The following is a 19,171-nucleotide window of genomic DNA, read 5'->3' on the forward strand; positions in this document are numbered from 1 at the left end:
AATGTTTTTTGTTCATTTTGCTTGTTTGTCGGATTTTGGGATGGACTCTTTGGCTTTGCTTTTCTTCTCCTCATTGGATTTTTCATGTTCAAAGTTGCAGAAGCCAGATTACAAGCTCATTTTGGTTCAACTTCAGCAACTGTGCATTGCATTGCCATGTAATGTGATGCAATGCTATCTTTCTAGCTCTCCCTTTTTACTTCCTTTTGGATAAACAGACATATTAGGCAAGCATTTTGGAGCTTTCACCTAAATAACTACAGGTGGTGAGATAAGCTGCACAATATAATTGACCTTTCAGTATATTGTTGCACACACACCATCTATTTAGCAAATGCCCTTGTTATCAACAGCAGCCTTTTAAACTCACCTGAGCTAACAGGTATGTGCGCTGGTTACTCTGCTGCGCTTAAAATTTCTTTTTTGGTTTGCTACAATGCCTTTTCTGAAACGTTGTCTCCTTCTGCTGGAACACTGACTTCTTTCATTTAATGCCTGCAGACTATAAAAGAGAACCCAACCCAAAAAGTTTGGTTGATTAGTCTGTGGCATTCTGTTAAACTGTTGCTTATGGCGGTCTCTGTGAGCTTCTCAGCGACATTCAGCCAGCCAGGTATCCTGCCTGCAGTAGATGGAATGTGGCAATGGAACGCTGGCTGCGCGTGTCATAATAGGCTCTGAGCCTTTATATACCTGTGCACAGCAGCAGCCACCTTCAGTCTGCTGCTGGACAGCCAGCAGCAGCAGCAGCAGGAGAGGTATGTAATCAGGAGCCCTCCTGCTAAGGGTAGACAGCTGCTCGTTCCACCCCACCCCCCGCCTTAATTGGTTCTCCTCCCTTCCAACGGTGTTGAGGCGGGTGGGAACAGCAGGGGGTGAAGGTGCTGTGTTTAAAGAGGTGGAGTTATGCAGATCTAAAACGCGTGGATTGCAGCAGCAGCAAGCCGAAAAGTGCAGGCATGTAAGGGATCTAGAGGTTGACAACATGTCTTCTTAACGGGAGTCCAGGAGCTCATCTCCACAAATGGACTTTTCAGGATCCTTGGGTGGCTCCGTAGTTTGAAACCAATTCTGGTTATCGCTTCTCGGCCTTTTGGCTAAGATCAAGTGTAGTATCTGTTCTTATCAGTTTAATATCTGATACGTCCCCTATCTGGGGACCATATATTAAATGGATTTTTAGAACAGGGAGATGGAAAAAGAGCTTGCTCTGTCCACTCCACGCATTGACCTGGTATTGCAGTATCTCCAGGACCGGTGCACCCCTTCTTTAATGCAGTTTCTAAAATCAGAAAGAATTGAATTCAATGTTTTTTGTTCATTTTGCTTGTTTGTCGGATTTTGGGATGGACTCTTTGGCTTTGCTTTTCTTCTCCTCATTGGATTTTTCATGTTCAAAGTTGCAGAAGCCAGATTACAAGCTCATTTTGGTTCAACTTCAGCAACTGTGCATTGCATTGCCATGTAATGTGATGCAATGCTATCTTTCTAGCTCTCCCTTTTTACTTCCTTTTGGATAAACAGACATATTAGGCAAGCATTTTGGAGCTTTCACCTAAATAACTACAGGTGGTGAGATAAGCTGCACAATATAATTGACCTTTCAGTATATTGTTGCACACACACCATCTATTTAGCAAATGCCCTTGTTATCAACAGCAGCCTTTTAAACTCACCTGAGCTAACAGGTATGTGCGCTGGTTACTCTGCTGCGCTTAAAATTTCTTTTTTGGTTTGCTACAATGCCTTTTCTGAAACGTTGTCTCCTTCTGCTGGAACACTGACTTCTTTCATTTAATGCCTGCAGACTATAAAAGAGAACCCAACCCAAAAAGTTTGGTTGATTAGTCTGTGGCATTCTGTTAAACTGTTGCTTATGGCGGTCTCTGTGAGCTTCTCAGCGACATTCAGCCAGCCAGGTATCCTGCCTGCAGTAGATGGAATGTGGCAATGGAACGCTGGCTGCGCGTGTCATAATAGGCTCTGAGCCTTTATATACCTGTGCACAGCAGCAGCCACCTTCAGTCTGCTGCTGGACAGCCAGCAGCAGCAGGAGAGGTATGTAATCAGGAGCCCTCCTGCTAAGGGTAGACAGCTGCTCGTTCCACCCCACCCCCCGCCTTAATTGGTTCTCCTCCCTTCCAACGGTGTTGAGGCGGGTGGGAACAGCAGGGGGTGAAGGTGCTGTGTTTAAAGAGGTGGAGTTATGCAGATCTAAAACGCGTGGATTGCAGCAGCAGCAAGCCGAAAAGTGCAGGCATGTAAGGGATCTAGAGGTTGACAACATGTCTTCTTAACGGGAGTCCAGGAGCTCATCTCCACAAATGGACTTTTCAGGATCCTTGGGTGGCTCCGTAGTTTGAAACCAATTCTGGTTATCGCTTCTCGGCCTTTTGGCTAAGATCAAGTGTAGTATCTGTTCTTATCAGTTTAATATCTGATACGTCCCCTATCTGGGGACCATATATTAAATGGATTTTTAGAACAGGGAGATGGAAAAAGAGCTTGCTCTGTCCACTCCACGCATTGACCTGGTATTGCAGTATCTCCAGGACCGGTGCACCCCTTCTTTAATGCAGTTTCTAAAATCAGAAAGAATTGAATTCAATGTTTTTTGTTCATTTTGCTTGTTTGTCGGATTTTGGGATGGACTCTTTGGCTTTGCTTTTCTTCTCCTCATTGGATTTTTCATGTTCAAAGTTGCAGAAGCCAGATTACAAGCTCATTTTGGTTCAACTTCAGCAACTGTGCATTGCATTGCCATGTAATGTGATGCAATGCTATCTTTCTAGCTCTCCCTTTTTACTTCCTTTTGGATAAACAGACATATTAGGCAAGCATTTTGGAGCTTTCACCTAAATAACTACAGGTGGTGAGATAAGCTGCACAATATAATTGACCTTTCAGTATATTGTTGCACACACACCATCTATTTAGCAAATGCCCTTGTTATCAACAGCAGCCTTTTAAACTCACCTGAGCTAACAGGTATGTGCGCTGGTTACTCTGCTGCGCTTAAAATTTCTTTTTTGGTTTGCTACAATGCCTTTTCTGAAACGTTGTCTCCTTCTGCTGGAACACTGACTTCTTTCATTTAATGCCTGCAGACTATAAAAGAGAACCCAACCCAAAAAGTTTGGTTGATTAGTCTGTGGCATTCTGTTAAACTGTTGCTTATGGCGGTCTCTGTGAGCTTCTCAGCGACATTCAGCCAGCCAGGTATCCTGCCTGCAGTAGATGGAATGTGGCAATGGAACGCTGGCTGCGCGTGTCATAATAGGCTCTGAGCCTTTATATACCTGTGCACAGCAGCAGCCACCTTCAGTCTGCTGCTGGACAGCCAGCAGCAGCAGCAGCAGGAGAGGTATGTAATCAGGAGCCCTCCTGCTAAGGGTAGACAGCTGCTCGTTCCACCCCACCCCCCGCCTTAATTGGTTCTCCTCCCTTCCAACGGTGTTGAGGCGGGTGGGAACAGCAGGGGGTGAAGGTGCTGTGTTTAAAGAGGTGGAGTTATGCAGATCTAAAACGCGTGGATTGCAGCAGCAGCAAGCCGAAAAGTGCAGGCATGTAAGGGATCTAGAGGTTGACAACATGTCTTCTTAACGGGAGTCCAGGAGCTCATCTCCACAAATGGACTTTTCAGGATCCTTGGGTGGCTCCGTAGTTTGAAACCAATTCTGGTTATCGCTTCTCGGCCTTTTGGCTAAGATCAAGTGTAGTATCTGTTCTTATCAGTTTAATATCTGATACGTCCCCTATCTGGGGACCATATATTAAATGGATTTTTAGAACAGGGAGATGGAAAAAGAGCTTGCTCTGTCCACTCCACGCATTGACCTGGTATTGCAGTATCTCCAGGACCGGTGCACCCCTTCTTTAATGCAGTTTCTAAAATCAGAAAGAATTGAATTCAATGTTTTTTGTTCATTTTGCTTGTTTGTCGGATTTTGGGATGGACTCTTTGGCTTTGCTTTTCTTCTCCTCATTGGATTTTTCATGTTCAAAGTTGCAGAAGCCAGATTACAAGCTCATTTTGGTTCAACTTCAGCAACTGTGCATTGCATTGCCATGTAATGTGATGCAATGCTATCTTTCTAGCTCTCCCTTTTTACTTCCTTTTGGATAAACAGACATATTAGGCAAGCATTTTGGAGCTTTCACCTAAATAACTACAGGTGGTGAGATAAGCTGCACAATATAATTGACCTTTCAGTATATTGTTGCACACACACCATCTATTTAGCAAATGCCCTTGTAATCAACAGCAGCCTTTTAAACTCACCTGAGCTAACAGGTATGTGCGCTGGTTACTCTGCTGCGCTTAAAATTTCTTTTTTGGTTTGCTACAATGCCTTTTCTGAAACGTTGTCTCCTTCTGCTGGAACACTGACTTCTTTCATTTAATGCCTGCAGACTATAAAAGAGAACCCAACCCAAAAAGTTTGGTTGATTAGTCTGTGGCATTCTGTTAAACTGTTGCTTATGGCGGTCTCTGTGAGCTTCTCAGCGACATTCAGCCAGCCAGGTATCCTGCCTGCAGTAGATGGAATGTGGCAATGGAACGCTGGCTGCGCGTGTCATAATAGGCTCTGAGCCTTTATATACCTGTGCACAGCAGCAGCCACCTTCAGTCTGCTGCTGGACAGCCAGCAGCAGCAGCAGCAGGAGAGGTATGTAATCAGGAGCCCTCCTGCTAAGGGTAGACAGCTGCTCGTTCCACCCCACCCCCCGCCTTAATTGGTTCTCCTCCCTTCCAACGGTGTTGAGGCGGGTGGGAACAGCAGGGGGTGAAGGTGCTGTGTTTAAAGAGGTGGAGTTATGCAGATCTAAAACGCGTGGATTGCAGCAGCAGCAAGCCGAAAAGTGCAGGCATGTAAGGGATCTAGAGGTTGACAACATGTCTTCTTAATGGGAGTCCAGGAGCTCATCTCCACAAATGGACTTTTCAGGATCCTTGGGTGGCTCCGTAGTTTGAAACCAATTCTGGTTATCGCTTCTCGGCCTTTTGGCTAAGATCAAGTGCAGTGATCTAGCGGCTGCTGCCTTGGTCTTGGCTGAGAGGTGCTCGGGGTACCCGGCTCCTTGGCCTGGGGGGATCGCTCTGTTTTTCAGCAGGGCTTCACCTCCCTGCTGCTATTAGGGAGTCGGATTAGTCCCCGGGCAACGGGAGGCGATCATCTACCTGGCACTTCGGTGTTGAAGGTTTCTATTGAGAAGAGGAGAACCTGTTTGTGAAGAAGATGTCTGCAGCATCACATGAAGGAGAGGAAGATCATGTGCCTGAATTCGCTAAGGTGCAGAATTCTATTCGTTTGGTTGTTCAGGAGAACTTTCGAGATCAAAAGGATTTTAGGTATGTGATGAGTCAAGTTCTTGTGGATCTTTTTGGTTTGAAGACAGAAGAAGTGTTGGCGATAATGGACTACCCCAGGAGGGGTGTTTATGATATAGTTTTTGTTGACAAAGTTTTTTTTGAAGGATATCTAAGGAAAATGACTGCAAGCCAGGATAAAAGAATGGAGGGGATAAGTGTAATGCCACACTTCCCCGTTAGAGATAAATGGATCATTGTTAAAATGTACTCTCCATTGGTGGACGAAGAGGATGTTCTTACATTTTTGGAGTTTTTTTGTTTGTCAGTAACACCAAAAGGGAAGATTTATAATGAATTTGGTTTTTGGACTTCGAAGTGGAAATTTTTGGTCCGTTTCAAAGAAGATGAGCAGGGGACTGTGTTGCTTCCCCCAGCTAGGTTTAAGTTGGGTAATATAAATGGTGATATTTTTTTCAGTGGTATACCCACTTTTTGTCGAGTTTGTCGTCAATACGGGCATGGAAAGGAAAATTGTTCGGGTGGTGTATGTGGTTTTTGCAAAAAAGGTGATCATGAGTCAAAGGATTGTAAAGATCGGAGGAAGTGCAACTTGTGTCAGGAAGATACGCATGTTTTTAAGAATTGCCCAAAGAGGAAAAGAAATAAAGAGAAGGAGGTAGTGGTTAAAAAGGTTTTGGTAGAGAGAAAGGAGGAAAGTGTAGAAAAGGTGTTGGTGGTAAAGGGAAAAGAAAGCAAACCTGTAGGAGTGCAGAGGGAGATGGAGAAAACAAGAGTAGATTGGGGGGATAGGGTAGAGAGTGAAATGGGAGGTGTAAGTCAGGGAACTGGCCGTGGTAAGGTTAAAAAGCAAGAAAAGAGAAAGGAACAGGAAGTGGAGGTGGCAATGGAAGAAAATATAGTTGTTTTTCAACAACCTATGTTTATAAAGAATGCAGAATATTTTAACCGGTTGTACCGTAAGTTGTATGATGAGAAACGTTTGGACTATCTTATAGAGAATGTTAGGAAAGAACTAATAAGAGATAAAAATGTTTTTTGTGTGAAATATAGAATACCAGATGGTGTATCGAAACAAGTTTTTTCAGCATCAAGGGTTGAAGATTTGTCCCTTAAGGTTCTGAGTTGGGTTGGGGTTCATGCTTTTGATAATGGTTACAAGTATTTTACTTGATGTTATTACTGTTGTTAATACAGTTATAATTTAATTTTTATTTTTTTGGTATCCATTCAGGTTCTGAAACATTTCTTTCTTTGTAAGTATTGTTGTATTTTTGTAATTTTTTTTTCTGACATTAAAAGTACCAAAACCTGATGATGATTTAAGTTGGAGTCCACGTCTTGTCTCCCTTTGGGGAGAAGAGGACTGTGGAGTGGACTTTAATTTTAACCTGAATAGGTTTTAAAAAAAAAAAAAAAAAAATCTGTTCTTATCAGTTTAATATCTGATACGTCCCCTATCTGGGGACCATATATTAAATGGATTTTTAGAACAGGGAGATGGAAAAAGAGCTTGCTCTGTCCACTCCACGCATTGACCTGGTATTGCAGTATCTCCAGGACCGGTGCACCCCTTCTTTAATGCAGTTTCTAAAATCAGAAAGAATTGAATTCAATGTTTTTTGTTCATTTTGCTTGTTTGTCGGATTTTGGGATGGACTCTTTGGCTTTGCTTTTCTTCTCCTCATTGGATTTTTCATGTTCAAAGTTGCAGAAGCCAGATTACAAGCTCATTTTGGTTCAACTTCAGCAACTGTGCATTGCATTGCCATGTAATGTGATGCAATGCTATCTTTCTAGCTCTCCCTTTTTACTTCCTTTTGGATAAACAGACATATTAGGCAAGCATTTTGGAGCTTTCACCTAAATAACTACAGGTGGTGAGATAAGCTGCACAATATAATTGACCTTTCAGTATATTGTTGCACACACACCATCTATTTAGCAAATGCCCTTGTTATCAACAGCAGCCTTTTAAACTCACCTGAGCTAACAGGTATGTGCGCTGGTTACTCTGCTGCGCTTAAAATTTCTTTTTTGGTTTGCTACAATGCCTTTTCTGAAACGTTGTCTCCTTCTGCTGGAACACTGACTTCTTTCATTTAATGCCTGCAGACTATAAAAGAGAACCCAACCCAAAAAGTTTGGTTGATTAGTCTGTGGCATTCTGTTAAACTGTTGCTTATGGCGGTCTCTGTGAGCTTCTCAGCGACATTCAGCCAGCCAGGTATCCTGCCTGCAGTAGATGGAATGTGGCAATGGAACGCTGGCTGCGCGTGTCATAATAGGCTCTGAGCCTTTATATACCTGTGCACAGCAGCAGCCACCTTCAGTCTGCTGCTGGACAGCCAGCAGCAGCAGCAGCAGGAGAGGTATGTAATCAGGAGCCCTCCTGCTAAGGGTAGACAGCTGCTCGTTCCACCCCACCCCCCGCCTTAATTGGTTCTCCTCCCTTCCAACGGTGTTGAGGCGGGTGGGAACAGCAGGGGGTGAAGGTGCTGTGTTTAAAGAGGTGGAGTTATGCAGATCTAAAACGCGTGGATTGCAGCAGCAGCAAGCCGAAAAGTGCAGGCATGTAAGGGATCTAGAGGTTGACAACATGTCTTCTTAACGGGAGTCCAGGAGCTCATCTCCACAAATGGACTTTTCAGGATCCTTGGGTGGCTCCGTAGTTTGAAACCAATTCTGGTTATCGCTTCTCGGCCTTTTGGCTAAGATCAAGTGTAGTATCTGTTCTTATCAGTTTAATATCTGATACGTCCCCTATCTGGGGACCATATATTAAATGGATTTTTAGAACAGGGAGATGGAAAAAGAGCTTGCTCTGTCCACTCCACGCATTGACCTGGTATTGCAGTATCTCCAGGACCGGTGCACCCCTTCTTTAATGCAGTTTCTAAAATCAGAAAGAATTGAATTCAATGTTTTTTGTTCATTTTGCTTGTTTGTCGGATTTTGGGATGGACTCTTTGGCTTTGCTTTTCTTCTCCTCATTGGATTTTTCATGTTCAAAGTTGCAGAAGCCAGATTACAAGCTCATTTTGGTTCAACTTCAGCAACTGTGCATTGCATTGCCATGTAATGTGATGCAATGCTATCTTTCTAGCTCTCCCTTTTTACTTCCTTTTGGATAAACAGACATATTAGGCAAGCATTTTGGAGCTTTCACCTAAATAACTACAGGTGGTGAGATAAGCTGCACAATATAATTGACCTTTCAGTATATTGTTGCACACACACCATCTATTTAGCAAATGCCCTTGTTATCAACAGCAGCCTTTTAAACTCACCTGAGCTAACAGGTATGTGCGCTGGTTACTCTGCTGCGCTTAAAATTTCTTTTTTGGTTTGCTACAATGCCTTTTCTGAAACGTTGTCTCCTTCTGCTGGAACACTGACTTCTTTCATTTAATGCCTGCAGACTATAAAAGAGAACCCAACCCAAAAAGTTTGGTTGATTAGTCTGTGGCATTCTGTTAAACTGTTGCTTATGGCGGTCTCTGTGAGCTTCTCAGCGACATTCAGCCAGCCAGGTATCCTGCCTGCAGTAGATGGAATGTGGCAATGGAACGCTGGCTGCGCGTGTCATAATAGGCTCTGAGCCTTTATATACCTGTGCACAGCAGCAGCCACCTTCAGTCTGCTGCTGGACAGCCAGCAGCAGCAGCAGCAGGAGAGGTATGTAATCAGGAGCCCTCCTGCTAAGGGTAGACAGCTGCTCCTTCCACCCCACCCCCCGCCTTAATTGGTTCTCCTCCCTTCCAACGGTGTTGAGGCGGGTGGGAACAGCAGGGGGTGAAGGTGCTGTGTTTAAAGAGGTGGAGTTATGCAGATCTAAAACGCGTGGATTGCAGCAGCAGCAAGCCGAAAAGTGCAGGCATGTAAGGGATCTAGAGGTTGACAACATGTCTTCTTAACGGGAGTCCAGGAGCTCATCTCCACAAATGGACTTTTCAGGATCCTTGGGTGGCTCCGTAGTTTGAAACCAATTCTGGTTATCGCTTCTCGGCCTTTTGGCTAAGATCAAGTGTAGTATCTGTTCTTATCAGTTTAATATCTGATACGTCCCCTATCTGGGGACCATATATTAAATGGATTTTTAGAACAGGGAGATGGAAAAAGAGCTTGCTCTGTCCACTCCACGCATTGACCTGGTATTGCAGTATCTCCAGGACCGGTGCACCCCTTCTTTAATGCAGTTTCTAAAATCAGAAAGAATTGAATTCAATGTTTTTTGTTCATTTTGCTTGTTTGTCGGATTTTGGGATGGACTCTTTGGCTTTGCTTTTCTTCTCCTCATTGGATTTTTCATGTTCAAAGTTGCAGAAGCCAGATTACAAGCTCATTTTGGTTCAACTTCAGCAACTGTGCATTGCATTGCCATGTAATGTGATGCAATGCTATCTTTCTAGCTCTCCCTTTTTACTTCCTTTTGGATAAACAGACATATTAGGCAAGCATTTTGGAGCTTTCACCTAAATAACTACAGGTGGTGAGATAAGCTGCACAATATAATTGACCTTTCAGTATATTGTTGCACACACACCATCTATTTAGCAAATGCCCTTGTTATCAACAGCAGCCTTTTAAACTCACCTGAGCTAACAGGTATGTGCGCTGGTTACTCTGCTGCGCTTAAAATTTCTTTTTTGGTTTGCTACAATGCCTTTTCTGAAACGTTGTCTCCTTCTGCTGGAACACTGACTTCTTTCATTTAATGCCTGCAGACTATAAAAGAGAACCCAACCCAAAAAGTTTGGTTGATTAGTCTGTGGCATTCTGTTAAACTGTTGCTTATGGCGGTCTCTGTGAGCTTCTCAGCGACATTCAGCCAGCCAGGTATCCTGCCTGCAGTAGATGGAATGTGGCAATGGAACGCTGGCTGCGCGTGTCATAATAGGCTCTGAGCCTTTATATACCTGTGCACAGCAGCAGCCACCTTCAGTCTGCTGCTGGACAGCCAGCAGCAGCAGCAGCAGGAGAGGTATGTAATCAGGAGCCCTCCTGCTAAGGGTAGACAGCTGCTCCTTCCACCCCACCCCCCGCCTTAATTGGTTCTCCTCCCTTCCAACGGTGTTGAGGCGGGTGGGAACAGCAGGGGGTGAAGGTGCTGTGTTTAAAGAGGTGGAGTTATGCAGATCTAAAACGCGTGGATTGCAGCAGCAGCAAGCCGAAAAGTGCAGGCATGTAAGGGATCTAGAGGTTGACAACATGTCTTCTTAACGGGAGTCCAGGAGCTCATCTCCACAAATGGACTTTTCAGGATCATTGGGTGGCTCCGTAGTTTGAAACCAATTCTGGTTATCGCTTCTCGGCCTTTTGGCTAAGATCAAGTGTAGTATCTGTTCTTATCAGTTTAATATCTGATACGTCCCCTATCTGGGGACCATATATTAAATGGATTTTTAGAACAGGGAGATGGAAAAAGAGCTTGCTCTGTCCACTCCACGCATTGACCTGGTATTGCAGTATCTCCAGGACCGGTGCACCCCTTCTTTAATGCAGTTTCTAAAATCAGAAAGAATTGAATTCAATGTTTTTTGTTCATTTTGCTTGTTTGTCGGATTTTGGGATGGACTCTTTGGCTTTGCTTTTCTTCTCCTCATTGGATTTTTCATGTTCAAAGTTGCAGAAGCCAGATTACAAGCTCATTTTGGTTCAACTTCAGCAACTGTGCATTGCATTGCCATGTAATGTGATGCAATGCTATCTTTCTAGCTCTCCCTTTTTACTTCCTTTTGGATAAACAGACATATTAGGCAAGCATTTTGGAGCTTTCACCTAAATAACTACAGGTGGTGAGATAAGCTGCACAATATAATTGACCTTTCAGTATATTGTTGCACACACACCATCTATTTAGCAAATGCCCTTGTTATCAACAGCAGCCTTTTAAACTCACCTGAGCTAACAGGTATGTGCGCTGGTTACTCTGCTGCGCTTAAAATTTCTTTTTTGGTTTGCTACAATGCCTTTTCTGAAACGTTGTCTCCTTCTGCTGGAACACTGACTTCTTTCATTTAATGCCTGCAGACTATAAAAGAGAACCCAACCCAAAAAGTTTGGTTGATTAGTCTGTGGCATTCTGTTAAACTGTTGCTTATGGCGGTCTCTGTGAGCTTCTCAGCGACATTCAGCCAGCCAGGTATCCTGCCTGCAGTAGATGGAATGTGGCAATGGAACGCTGGCTGCGCGTGTCATAATAGGCTCTGAGCCTTTATATACCTGTGCACAGCAGCAGCCACCTTCAGTCTGCTGCTGGACAGCCAGCAGCAGCAGCAGCAGGAGAGGTATGTAATCAGGAGCCCTCCTGCTAAGGGTAGACAGCTGCTCCTTCCACCCCACCCCCCGCCTTAATTGGTTCTCCTCCCTTCCAACGGTGTTGAGGCGGGTGGGAACAGCAGGGGGTGAAGGTGCTGTGTTTAAAGAGGTGGAGTTATGCAGATCTAAAACGCGTGGATTGCAGCAGCAGCAAGCCGAAAAGTGCAGGCATGTAAGGGATCTAGAGGTTGACAACATGTCTTCTTAACGGGAGTCCAGGAGCTCATCTCCACAAATGGACTTTTCAGGATCCTTGGGTGGCTCCGTAGTTTGAAACCAATTCTGGTTATCGCTTCTCGGCCTTTTGGCTAAGATCAAGTGCAGTGATCTAGCGGCTGCTGCCTTGGTCTTGGCTGAGAGGTGCTCGGGGTACCCGGCTCCTTGGCCTGGGGGGATCGCTCTGTTTTTCAGCAGGGCTTCACCTCCCTGCTGCTATTAGGGAGTCGGATTAGTCCCCGGGCAACGGGAGGCGATCATCTACCTGGCACTTCGGTGTTGAAGGTTTCTATTGAGAAGAGGAGAACCTGTTTGTGAAGAAGATGTCTGCAGCATCACATGAAGGAGAGGAAGATCATGTGCCTGAATTCGCTAAGGTGCAGAATTCTATTCGTTTGGTTGTTCAGGAGAACTTTCGAGATCAAAAGGATTTTAGGTATGTGATGAGTCAAGTTCTTGTGGATCTTTTTGGTTTGAAGACAGAAGAAGTGTTGGCGATAATGGACTACCCCAGGAGGGGTGTTTATGATATAGTTTTTGTTGACAAAGTTTTTTTTGAAGGATATCTAAGGAAAATGACTGCAAGCCAGGATAAAAGAATGGAGGGGATAAGTGTAATGCCACACTTCCCCGTTAGAGATAAATGGATCATTGTTAAAATGTACTCTCCATTGGTGGACGAAGAGGATGTTCTTACATTTTTGGAGTTTTTTTGTTTGTCAGTAACACCAAAAGGGAAGATTTATAATGAATTTGGTTTTTGGACTTCGAAGTGGAAATTTTTGGTCCGTTTCAAAGAAGATGAGCAGGGGACTGTGTTGCTTCCCCCAGCTAGGTTTAAGTTGGGTAATATAAATGGTGATATTTTTTTCAGTGGTATACCCACTTTTTGTCGAGTTTGTCGTCAATACGGGCATGGAAAGGAAAATTGTTCGGGTGGTGTATGTGGTTTTTGCAAAAAAGGTGATCATGAGTCAAAGGATTGTAAAGATCGGAGGAAGTGCAACTTGTGTCAGGAAGATACGCATGTTTTTAAGAATTGCCCAAAGAGGAAAAGAAATAAAGAGAAGGAGGTAGTGGTTAAAAAGGTTTTGGTAGAGAGAAAGGAGGAAAGTGTAGAAAAGGTGTTGGTGGTAAAGGGAAAAGAAAGCAAACCTGTAGGAGTGCAGAGGGAGATGGAGAAAACAAGAGTAGATTGGGGGGATAGGGTAGAGAGTGAAATGGGAGGTGTAAGTCAGGGAACTGGCCGTGGTAAGGTTAAAAAGCAAGAAAAGAGAAAGGAACAGGAAGTGGAGGTGGCAATGGAAGAAAATATAGTTGTTTTTCAACAACCTATGTTTATAAAGAATGCAGAATATTTTAACCGGTTGTACCGTAAGTTGTATGATGAGAAACGTTTGGACTATCTTATAGAGAATGTTAGGAAAGAACTAATAAGAGATAAAAATGTTTTTTGTGTGAAATATAGAATACCAGATGGTGTATCGAAACAAGTTTTTTCAGCATCAAGGGTTGAAGATTTGTCCCTTAAGGTTCTGAGTTGGGTTGGGGTTCATGCTTTTGATAATGGTTACAAGTATTTTACTTGATGTTATTACTGTTGTTAATACAGTTATAATTTAATTTTTATTTTTTTGGTATCCATTCAGGTTCTGAAACATTTCTTTCTTTGTAAGTATTGTTGTATTTTTGTAATTTTTTTTTCTGACATTAAAAGTACCAAAACCTGATGATGATTTAAGTTGGAGTCCACGTCTTGTCTCCCTTTGGGGAGAAGAGGACTGTGGAGTGGACTTTAATTTTAACCTGAATAGGTTTTAAAAAAAAAAAAAAAAAAATCTGTTCTTATCAGTTTAATATCTGATACGTCCCCTATCTGGGGACCATATATTAAATGGATTTTTAGAACAGGGAGATGGAAAAAGAGCTTGCTCTGTCCACTCCACGCATTGACCTGGTATTGCAGTATCTCCAGGACCGGTGCACCCCTTCTTTAATGCAGTTTCTAAAATCAGAAAGAATTGAATTCAATGTTTTTTGTTCATTTTGCTTGTTTGTCGGATTTTGGGATGGACTCTTTGGCTTTGCTTTTCTTCTCCTCATTGGATTTTTCATGTTCAAAGTTGCAGAAGCCAGATTACAAGCTCATTTTGGTTCAACTTCAGCAACTGTGCATTGCATTGCCATGTAATGTGATGCAATGCTATCTTTCTAGCTCTCCCTTTTTACTTCCTTTTGGATAAACAGACATATTAGGCAAGCATTTTGGAGCTTTCACCTAAATAACTACAGGTGGTGAGATAAGCTGCACAATATAATTGACCTTTCAGTATATTGTTGCACACACACCATCTATTTAGCAAATGCCCTTGTTATCAACAGCAGCCTTTTAAACTCACCTGAGCTAACAGGTATGTGCGCTGGTTACTCTGCTGCGCTTAAAATTTCTTTTTTGGTTTGCTACAATGCCTTTTCTGAAACGTTGTCTCCTTCTGCTGGAACACTGACTTCTTTCATTTAATGCCTGCAGACTATAAAAGAGAACCCAACCCAAAAAGTTTGGTTGATTAGTCTGTGGCATTCTGTTAAACTGTTGCTTATGGCGGTCTCTGTGAGCTTCTCAGCGACATTCAGCCAGCCAGGTATCCTGCCTGCAGTAGATGGAATGTGGCAATGGAACGCTGGCTGCGCGTGTCATAATAGGCTCTGAGCCTTTATATACCTGTGCACAGCAGCAGCCACCTTCAGTCTGCTGCTGGACAGCCAGCAGCAGCAGCAGCAGGAGAGGTATGTAATCAGGAGCCCTCCTGCTAAGGGTAGACAGCTGCTCGTTCCACCCCACCCCCCGCCTTAATTGGTTCTCCTCCCTTCCAACGGTGTTGAGGCGGGTGGGAACAGCAGGGGGTGAAGGTGCTGTGTTTAAAGAGGTGGAGTTATGCAGATCTAAAACGCGTGGATTGCAGCAGCAGCAAGCCGAAAAGTGCAGGCATGTAAGGGATCTAGAGGTTGACAACATGTCTTCTTAACGGGAGTCCAGGAGCTCATCTCCACAAATGGACTTTTCAGGATCCTTGGGTGGCTCCGTAGTTTGAAACCAATTCTGGTTATCGCTTCTCGGCCTTTTGGCTAAGATCAAGTGTAGTATCTGTTCTTATCAGTTTAATATCTGATACGTCCCCTATCTGGGGACCATATATTAAATGGATTTTTAGAACAGGGAGATGGAAAAAGAGCTTGCTCTGTCCACTCCACGCATTGACCTGGTATTGCAGTATCTCCAGGACCGGTGCACCCCTTCTTTAATGCAGTTTCTAAAATCAGAAAGAATTGAATTCAATGTTTTTTGTTCATTTTGCTTGTTTGTCGGATTTTGGGATGGACTCTTTGGCTTTGCTTTTCTTCTCCTCATTGGATTTTTCATGTTCAAAGTTGCAGAAGCCAGATTACAAGCTCATTTTGGTTCAACTTCAGCAACTGTGCATTGCATTGCCATGTAATGTGATGCAATGCTATCTTTCTAGCTCTCCCTTTTTACTTCCTTTTGGATAAACAGACATATTAGGCAAGCATTTTGGAGCTTTCACCTAAATAACTACAGGTGGTGAGATAAGCTGCACAATATAATTGACCTTTCAGTATATTGTTGCACACACACCATCTATTTAGCAAATGCCCTTGTTATCAACAGCAGCCTTTTAAACTCACCTGAGCTAACAGGTATGTGCGCTGGTTACTCTGCTGCGCTTAAAATTTCTTTTTTGGTTTGCTACAATGCCTTTTCTGAAACGTTGTCTCCTTCTGCTGGAACACTGACTTCTTTCATTTAATGCCTGCAGACTATAAAAGAGAACCCAACCCAAAAAGTTTGGTTGATTAGTCTGTGGCATTCTGTTAAACTGTTGCTTATGGCGGTCTCTGTGAGCTTCTCAGCGACATTCAGCCAGCCAGGTATCCTGCCTGCAGTAGATGGAATGTGGCAATGGAACGCTGGCTGCGCGTGTCATAATAGGCTCTGAGCCTTTATATACCTGTGCACAGCAGCAGCCACCTTCAGTCTGCTGCTGGACAGCCAGCAGCAGCAGCAGCAGGAGAGGTATGTAATCAGGAGCCCTCCTGCTAAGGGTAGACAGCTGCTCGTTCCACCCCACCCCCCGCCTTAATTGGTTCTCCTCCCTTCCAACGGTGTTGAGGCGGGTGGGAACAGCAGGGGGTGAAGGTGCTGTGTTTAAAGAGGTGGAGTTATGCAGATCTAAAACGCGTGGATTGCAGCAGCAGCAAGCCGAAAAGTGCAGGCATGTAAGGGATCTAGAGGTTGACAACATGTCTTCTTAACGGGAGTCCAGGAGCTCATCTCCACAAATGGACTTTTCAGGATCCTTGGGTGGCTCCGTAGTTTGAAACCAATTCTGGTTATTGCTTCTCGGCCTTTTGGCTAAGATCAAGTGTAGTATCTGTTCTTATCAGTTTAATATCTGATACGTCCCCTATCTGGGGACCATATATTAAATGGATTTTTAGAACAGGGAGATGGAAAAAGAGCTTGCTCTGTCCACTCCACGCATTGACCTGGTATTGCAGTATCTCCAGGACCGGTGCACCCCTTCTTTAATGCAGTTTCTAAAATCAGAAAGAATTGAATTCAATGTTTTTTGTTCATTTTGCTTGTTTGTCGGATTTTGGGATGGACTCTTTGGCTTTGCTTTTCTTCTCCTCATTGGATTTTTCATGTTCAAAGTTGCAGAAGCCAGATTACAAGCTCATTTTGGTTCAACTTCAGCAACTGTGCATTGCATTGCCATGTAATGTGATGCAATGCTATCTTTCTAGCTCTCCCTTTTTACTTCCTTTTGGATAAACAGACATATTAGGCAAGCATTTTGGAGCTTTCACCTAAATAACTACAGGTGGTGAGATAAGCTGCACAATATAATTGACCTTTCAGTATATTGTTGCACACACACCATCTATTTAGCAAATGCCCTTGTTATCAACAGCAGCCTTTTAAACTCACCTGAGCTAACAGGTATGTGCGCTGGTTACTCTGCTGCGCTTAAAATTTCTTTTTTGGTTTGCTACAATGCCTTTTCTGAAACGTTGTCTCCTTCTGCTGGAACACTGACTTCTTTCATTTAATGCCTGCAGACTATAAAAGAGAACCCAACCCAAAAAGTTTGGTTGATTAGTCTGTGGCATTCTGTTAAACTGTTGCTTATGGCGGTCTCTGTGAGCTTCTCAGCGACATTCAGCCAGCCAGGTATCCTGCCTGCAGTAGATGGAATGTGGCAATGGAACGCTGGCTGCGCGTGTCATAATAGGCTCTGAGCCTTTATATACCTGTGCACAGCAGCAGCCACCTTCAGTCTGCTGCTGGACAGCCAGCAGCAGCAGCAGCAGGAGAGGTATGTAATCAGGAGCCCTCCTGCTAAGGGTAGACAGCTGCTCGTTCCACCCCACCCCCCGCCTTAATTGGTTCTCCTCCCTTCCAACGGTGTTGAGGCGGGTGGGAACAGCAGGGGGTGAAGGTGCTGTGTTTAAAGAGGTGGAGTTATGCAGATCTAAAACGCGTGGATTGCAGCAGCAGCAAGCCGAAAAGTGCAGGCATGTAAGGGATCTAGAGGTTGACAACATGTCTTCTTAACGGGAGTCCAGGAGCTCATCTCCACAAATGGACTTTTCAGGATCCTTGGGTGGCTCCGTAGTTTGAAACCAATTCTGGTTATCGCTTCTCGGCCTTTTGGCTAAGATCAAGTGTAGTATCTGTTCTTATCAGTTTAATATCTGATACGTCCCCTATCTGGGGACCATATATTAAATGGATTTTTAGAACAGGGAGATGGAAAAAGAGCTTGCTCTGTCCACTCCACGCATTGACCTGGTATTGCAGTATCTCCAGGACCGGTGCACCCCTTCTTTAATGCAGTTTCTAAAATCAGAAAGAATTGAATTCAATGTTTTTTGTTCATTTTGCTTGTTTGTCGGATTTTGGGATGGACTCTTTGGCTTTGCTTTTCTTCTCCTCATTGGATTTTTCATGTTCAAAGTTGCAGAAGCCAGATTACAAGCTCATTTTGGTTCAACTTCAGCAACTGTGCATTGCATTGCCATGTAATGTGATGCAATGCTATCTTTCTAGCTCTCCCTTTTTACTTCCTTTTGGATAAACAGACATATTAGGCAAGCATTTTGGAGCTTTCACCTAAATAACTACAGGTGGTGAGATAAGCTGCACAATATAATTGACCTTTCAGTATATTGTTGCACACACACCATCTATTTAGCAAATGCCCTTGTTATCAACAGCAGCCTTTTAAACTCACCTGAGCTAACAGGTATGTGCGCTGGTTACTCTGCTGCGCTTAAAATTTCTTTTTTGGTTTGCTACAATGCCTTTTCTGAAACGTTGTCTCCTTCTGCTGGAACACTGACTTCTTTCATTTAATGCCTGCAGACTATAAAAGAGAACCCAACCCAAAAAGTTTGGTTGATTAGTCTGTGGCATTCTGTTAAACTGTTGCTTATGGCGGTCTCTGTGAGCTTCTCAGCGACATTCAGCCAGCCAGGTATCCTGCCTGCAGTAGATGGAATGTGGCAATGGAACGCTGGCTGCGCGTGTCATAATAGGCTCTGAGCCTTTATATACCTGTGCACAGCAGCAGCCACCTTCAGTCTGCTGCTGGACAGCCAGCAGCAGCAGCAGCAGGAGAGGTATGTAATCAGGAGCCCTCCTGCTAAGGGTAGACAGCTGCTCGTTCCACCCCACCCCCCGCCTTAATTGGTTCTCCTCCCTTCCAACGGTGTTGAGGCGGGTGGGAACAGCAGGGGGTGAAGGTGCTGTGTTTAAAGAGGTGGAGTTATGCAGATCTAAAACGCGTGGATTGCAGCAGCAGCAAGCCGAAAAGTGCAGGCATGTAAGGGATCTAGAGGTTGACAACATGTCTTCTTAACGGGAGTCCAGGAGCTCATCTCCACAAATGGACTTTTCAGGATCCTTGGGTGGCTCCGTAGTTTGAAACCAATTCTGGTTATCGCTTCTCGGCCTTTTGGCTAAGATCAAGTGTAGTATCTGTTCTTATCAGTTTAATATCTGATACGTCCCCTATCTGGGGACCATATATTAAATGGATTTTTAGAACAGGGAGATGGAAAAAGAGCTTGCTCTGTCCACTCCACGCATTGACCTGGTATTGCAGTATCTCCAGGACCGGTGCACCCCTTCTTTAATGCAGTTTCTAAAATCAGAAAGAATTGAATTCAATGTTTTTTGTTCATTTTGCTTGTTTGTCGGATTTTGGGATGGACTCT

General features: G+C 43.9%; 10 non-coding genes and 2 pseudogenes across 10 annotated transcripts; all 12 read left to right on the plus strand.

Annotated features, from left to right (window-relative positions):
• The first annotated feature begins 1,077 nt into the window (after positions 1–1,077).
• LOC141234366 (U2 spliceosomal RNA) lies at positions 1,078–1,268 on the plus strand. The gene has a single exon (XR_012300347.1). It is a non-coding gene; the product is annotated as a U2 spliceosomal RNA (small nuclear RNA).
• A 1,109-nt stretch (positions 1,269–2,377) lies between these two features.
• On the plus strand, positions 2,378–2,568 carry LOC141234367 (U2 spliceosomal RNA). The gene has a single exon (XR_012300348.1). It is a non-coding gene; the product is annotated as a U2 spliceosomal RNA (small nuclear RNA).
• Positions 2,569–3,683: 1,115 nt separating this feature from the next.
• LOC141234368 (U2 spliceosomal RNA) lies at positions 3,684–3,874 on the plus strand. Its single transcript, XR_012300349.1, has one exon. It is a non-coding gene; the product is annotated as a U2 spliceosomal RNA (small nuclear RNA).
• A 2,853-nt stretch (positions 3,875–6,727) lies between these two features.
• On the plus strand, positions 6,728–6,908 carry LOC141234525 (U2 spliceosomal RNA; annotated as a pseudogene).
• Positions 6,909–8,023: 1,115 nt separating this feature from the next.
• LOC141234369 (U2 spliceosomal RNA) lies at positions 8,024–8,214 on the plus strand. The gene has a single exon (XR_012300350.1). It is a non-coding gene; the product is annotated as a U2 spliceosomal RNA (small nuclear RNA).
• A 1,115-nt stretch (positions 8,215–9,329) lies between these two features.
• Positions 9,330–9,520, plus strand: LOC141234370 (U2 spliceosomal RNA). Its single transcript, XR_012300351.1, has one exon. It is a non-coding gene; the product is annotated as a U2 spliceosomal RNA (small nuclear RNA).
• A 1,115-nt stretch (positions 9,521–10,635) lies between these two features.
• On the plus strand, positions 10,636–10,826 carry LOC141234371 (U2 spliceosomal RNA). The gene has a single exon (XR_012300352.1). It is a non-coding gene; the product is annotated as a U2 spliceosomal RNA (small nuclear RNA).
• A 2,853-nt stretch (positions 10,827–13,679) lies between these two features.
• Positions 13,680–13,860, plus strand: LOC141234526 (U2 spliceosomal RNA; annotated as a pseudogene).
• Positions 13,861–14,975: 1,115 nt separating this feature from the next.
• On the plus strand, positions 14,976–15,166 carry LOC141234372 (U2 spliceosomal RNA). Its single transcript, XR_012300353.1, has one exon. It is a non-coding gene; the product is annotated as a U2 spliceosomal RNA (small nuclear RNA).
• Positions 15,167–16,281: 1,115 nt separating this feature from the next.
• LOC141234435 (U2 spliceosomal RNA) lies at positions 16,282–16,472 on the plus strand. Its single transcript, XR_012300414.1, has one exon. It is a non-coding gene; the product is annotated as a U2 spliceosomal RNA (small nuclear RNA).
• Positions 16,473–17,587: 1,115 nt separating this feature from the next.
• On the plus strand, positions 17,588–17,778 carry LOC141234374 (U2 spliceosomal RNA). The gene has a single exon (XR_012300355.1). It is a non-coding gene; the product is annotated as a U2 spliceosomal RNA (small nuclear RNA).
• Positions 17,779–18,893: 1,115 nt separating this feature from the next.
• LOC141234375 (U2 spliceosomal RNA) lies at positions 18,894–19,084 on the plus strand. Its single transcript, XR_012300356.1, has one exon. It is a non-coding gene; the product is annotated as a U2 spliceosomal RNA (small nuclear RNA).
• Positions 19,085–19,171: the final 87 nt, after the last annotated feature.

Source organism: Phyllobates terribilis, unplaced genomic scaffold, assembly GCF_046119375.1.
Source record: "Phyllobates terribilis strain yellow unplaced genomic scaffold, ASM4611937v1 Scaffold_636__1_contigs__length_917067, whole genome shotgun sequence".
NCBI classification, from domain to species: Eukaryota; Metazoa; Chordata; class Amphibia; order Anura; family Dendrobatidae; genus Phyllobates; species Phyllobates terribilis.